Here is a 5,223-nt window from a genome sequence, read left to right as displayed (position 1 = left end):
TGAACTTACCCGTGCAGCAGCTTCAATCCAAATGGCCTTTTACCAACTGTCAGGAAATGTGTATGAAAAGTCATGGCGTGCCTAGTTATTATCCATCTCATAGAAGGTGTTGCGTACCATCTACGGTGGAGTGCAGATGGATGACGGAACGTGGAGCAGGCGAATGAACCACGAATTGCACCAGCTGTTCGGAGAACCATCCATCGTCCACAATGCAAAAATTGGGCGGCTACGGTGGGCTGGACACGTCGTACGAATGCCGCAATGACGACCCAGTGAAAATAGTTCTAGAAAGTGACCCAACAGGAACAAGAAGAAGAGGCGCGCAGCGGACAAGGTGGATCGACCAAGTAGTAGGCGACCTGCGGACCCTTCGCAGACTACGAGGCTGGCGAAGTGTGGGAAAGGATCGAGTAGAGTGGAGACGACTTCTTCGGATAGCAGAGGACAACATGGCCTTAGCCTGATTGGTAACGTAAGGTTGTATAAAGCTAACAGTCATTTCGTAGTCAGAGAATATACCATTTTATTCCAGATTAAACTGGCATAAAGTGTGGAACGCGCAAAAATTGGTGTATTTCTGTTAAAAATGCATAACAAAAACCTGAAATGCTGCATTTGGAAGTTGAGTGTATATACAATGGTTGTTATGATGAGTTTTCACCTTTTGTGAAGGCAGATTTCAAGCAGCTACCGGGACAGGAGTTTTATACCGCATCAGGAAAAGGGAAGGTGGCTGAAATTTTCAAAACCATCAGACTATCTAAGTTCCCGAAAAAATATTTCGTCTGGCAGGCCATATGCACGTGTGGTCTAAAAAGCGGCATTTTCATTACTACGGGAACCATCAACCAAAAGATCTACGTCCAGGAGTGCCTGGAAAAGCGGCTGCTACCATTCATAAAGCAACATGATAGACCTGTGCTGTTCTAGCCGGACTTGGCGAGCTGCCTCTATGGGAAAAAGGCAATCGAGTGGTACGATGCGAGCAACGTGGTTGTGGTACGCCCACAACCCTCCCAACAGCCCTATCGAACAAATAAATCCATGGAAAACGAGCAGCAGTTTAAATCTAACTGGCGTTCGGCAGCGAATAAGGTCGATGAGACCACTGTGCAATATTTAATGGAAGGGGTTAAGCGGAAGGCACGGCAGTTCGGATTTGGCAAACCAAAAGAATAATTGAACATGTTTTCCTTTAAATATACACACTTAGTTTTTTCTACCGAGCTCGGCTGTGCAAATCTCGGCACAAAAAGTTTCACTGAGATCTCAGCAACAGTGACGTTTGATTGCTGAGTCTCGGATAATGCTTAGCTGAATCTCAGCAATCAAATGAAATATTTGCTGAGATCTCAGTGAAACTTTTTTTTTGCCGAGATTTGCACAGCTGAGCTCGGTAGAAAAAACTAAGTGTGTATGAATTGAACTACAAAAAGAAAAATAAGAAGATTTTTGTGACATGAATTTTGACTGAAAGAAACTATTTTTTTGTCGACCAATTTTTGCGCGTTCCAGTCTTTAAACGAACAAGCTAATTATAAAATAATCAGAGGAATTTCAATTGTCAGAGTAAAGACTTTCTGGATCAGCATGCATGAAGTTACTATTCCTTTCTTTGATAATACCTACTATTGTATAGCTGTTACATTGAACTATGAAAAATAAAACGCACTTTTAAACCCCAACAAGATTTTCATGTCCGGATTTTTCCGTGTTCAACCTTTATTTGCAAAAGTTGTAGCTAATATCATAACCTACAAATGCTTCATACATAATTTTACGGAATTCTGTGGATGAAAAAAATTATCGAGGACCCATTAAGCACAGAAACCAGACGTGGTCGTCGACTCCGAGGGCTTTGGATTAACTTAAATTAACGCCCATGAAAACTGAAATTTGAGAGATCTGCGTCCAGTGCAAAATGAAAGTTCGAAATACAAAAAATACAATTTCAGCAAAGGAAGCACACAATCTCAACCATGACCCTAACCAGCTGTTAGAAGGATTTCCACATGTGAATGAACCCTGGTTCTAACGCAAAAAAACAAACCAACTGAAAGGCTTCCCCTCATTGGCTTTCCCACAGGCCAGTCTCCGGCCGAAGAGGTCTAAATTTGTCCCGATTATTTGCACGAACCAGGCTGGGAGCAAAAAGCGTAAAAAGGAAGTCACATTCTTCGGATCGCTCAAATCGCCATCACTTATTAGCAGCGGTAGTATTTTCTGTGTCCATCGATGGATTTCGGAACGCTCGCTGACATGTTCCCACACAAATTCGCTGCTTCCTTCTTGCTTTGATTTTCTCCGACTTGTGTGATTGATATCGAGGTTAATGTTGTTCGGGTGGGAATTCGAAAGATCATATTTGTTTCCAAATAGATCAAGCCGAGAAGGAGACTCGGAAAACCTACATCAGCGCACCGGAGACCCGACAAAGGAGAGCACTTTATGGCCTAGAACGGGAATAAAACAATTCCTCCGACGAGCCAAGCGCGCGGATAAGTCACTCGATCACTCGACTAAATAGCCATAAACGAGCGCAAACGCGGAGTAATTATTTGATTTTCCATTTGTTTCGTCGTTTCGATTTTGGACTTTTTATTTCCCCTATGCCAGTTTAGTTTTCTTCCGAGATTCGATCTCCAGCCAACGACGGCGGCGGCGGTGGAGGTCTTTGTAGCGGACTTTATTGGATCTAAGGATTTTATGGCGCATGGAACAGAACTGACTGAGAACGGCGGCGACGAAGCACACCGACCAACGACCGACCGTGGCAAGAAAAGGCGGAAGAACTGATCTCCGAGAATGAAACCGATATGATCCCGGTCTTGGGTTTATTTTTGGGGTGTTTATTTGTTTTTAAACAAATACGCATCGGGGCACTTAATTGCCTAGTTATTCCTGCTCTGAGAAGAAGACAAGGTTGCCGACTGTTCGTGCAGCGGGGTCCCCGTCAGGACGACAATGGATTATTTTATTCGGGACTGTTGAAAGGTGTTTGATGGAGGCTCTTATCGCGGGATAAATATTTGGATTTTATCACCATTACGCGGAAAAAAGGTGTAATTGTTAGGGCGTTTCGAAGAGCATTAGGAGAAGAAGAGCGTGCATTCAGAATTCCTTCTGCGTTAGGATAGGTTGCGGTACAGGAAGCTGCAAGAGCAAACATTTCGATGCAGCAGGTGAGAGCGTTGGATAACTGAAGATAAGGTGGCTTGGAATAAACAGGAAATGTTAGAAGTGCTACTTCGTGGAACTGGATTTGACCGTTGGATCAAATAGATGCTATGTTTCGATGGCGATGGGTACCTACAAACTATCACCCATATCTGATTCCGATTGCAAGACCTATCGCATCTTGCCAGTCACTCTTTCTCTCCAGCAACCACAAGAAGCTCACTTATTGATTTATGATTAATGATCGACAATTTATTAACAGCGTGGAGTGCAATGTTTCCCCCTTTGTCCAACTCCTTCAACCGCGGGAAACTGGTTGTGCAATGTCGTCGTCTCCAGTCCGTCTCAAGTAGCAGTTTATTGAATTTACATTTGAATAATAATCCCACACAGCCAGCACACGGCTGCGGCTATCTCGTGATTACATCCGATATAGACTATTAATTTATTGGATAAATTAGTGATGGCTAATAAGATTTAGAGGAAGGCAACAGAGCGAACTCCTTCGGTGGAGGTCCCATCGTCGAGGCACGACTGGAAGAGCCAGGCCAGATAATCAGTGTTGTTTATAAATAGTGAGAGATTATTGTACCGCTGCTGGAGCTGTTCTTCACAAAAGGAACCCATCGAGGAGATAAATCGTTTTCGATTCCAGTAGCACTCGACGTTCGTCGGTCGTCGTTGGAGTCCCGTCCCGTTCGAGCAGCCCCCGAGAGGTTCTCTGTGCAGGGGGCGAGGGTGATAATATGATCCGACTTGATCTTTTACCTCTCTGAAGATGGCAAACGATGGCAGAGAGGTCATCGTGCTTGGATCGTTCTTTATCCCTTTCAGCTGTCGATTTCGATTCCTCCCGATCTCGGGGACATATTTCTTGCCAAACAAAAGAATGTTCAATCAAAAATTCCAAACAAATGAAAAATAAAATCCCCGAAATCTCCCACTGACTGTGCTAAGCCTCTATCGGCTGCCAATTTTTATTTATTGAAAGAGCACCCTTCTGTCGATTTTTATTTTTTTCGAAAAAAAAAAACATCTCAAGTGGTTGATTGAATTGCGTTGGACTGATCTCTCCCGGAGGAAGAAAACAGAAGTGGAATGGAATCTCAAGCACCCTTCGGGTTCTCTCTAGGATTGTGTCATTCAATCAACTGATTTTGTTTTCTCCCGGTCCACCTTCTGTGCATCTTCAGTCGGTTGGCAAGAAAAAAAAAAATGTTAGAAAGAGCCGAGATGAGGTGTGCCGTGTGTACCTTTGCTGTTTGTGTTTTTCCACTCAAGAGTGTCAAGAGGATTGCTTGCTTCGGATGTTTGCTTCGATGCAATGCCCCCGGCTTAACTAGAATCAGTAGTCGGTTAAGATTCGATATCATGCCGATTTGCGTGATTGGGTTTTGTGGAATTCATTTTCATTTGTTGTTGCGAACTATGCTATCATTCTGGGCAAGCTTCACTTATTGTTTTAATTTTTTTATTATTTGCACAGTGGGCAGCTATTTTCAAACAATTTTAGGGCATAATTTTTCAGCTATGTCAAAATTCAGCTATGAATGCAGCATATTCGACAAAACTCATGCTGATAAAAAGATCAAATCTAATCTAATCTAATCTAATCTAACACAAACGCAGCCAGTACGAGAAAGCATCCTGGAAAATGATTAGGATAGTTAATGCCTTATAATTTGTCTTGTCAATATATATGTTTGCAGTATATCTGAGATGTGACACAAACATCGTAATGGCCAGGCCTACTGCGCTGCATTTTCCACATAGGTTATTCTGTGAAATGATTCAAGATTGAATAAATATATTTAAATAGCGATGTATTTCTTGAATCGACAGGGGTGGAAGGATGCGTGGACATGCCATGACAAACAATGATAATATATTTTACAATGAAAAGAATTTGAATTATAAAATTAATTACAATGAAACAATCTTAAAGTCTGTTCCATTTAGAATTTGGCCGCACAAAATAGGCCATTTCTCAAGGAGTAATCAACTCTGCACGTTGTGCCAAAACACTTCATGGCACGCTAGGGC

The sequence above is a fragment of the Ochlerotatus camptorhynchus genome, unplaced genomic scaffold (genome assembly GCF_037179485.1).
Source record: "Ochlerotatus camptorhynchus isolate MF236.1 unplaced genomic scaffold, CSIRO-AGI_Acam_v1.1 ptg000432l, whole genome shotgun sequence".
Taxonomy (NCBI): domain Eukaryota; kingdom Metazoa; phylum Arthropoda; class Insecta; order Diptera; family Culicidae; genus Ochlerotatus; species Ochlerotatus camptorhynchus.
This window is presented reverse-complemented; position numbering follows the sequence as displayed.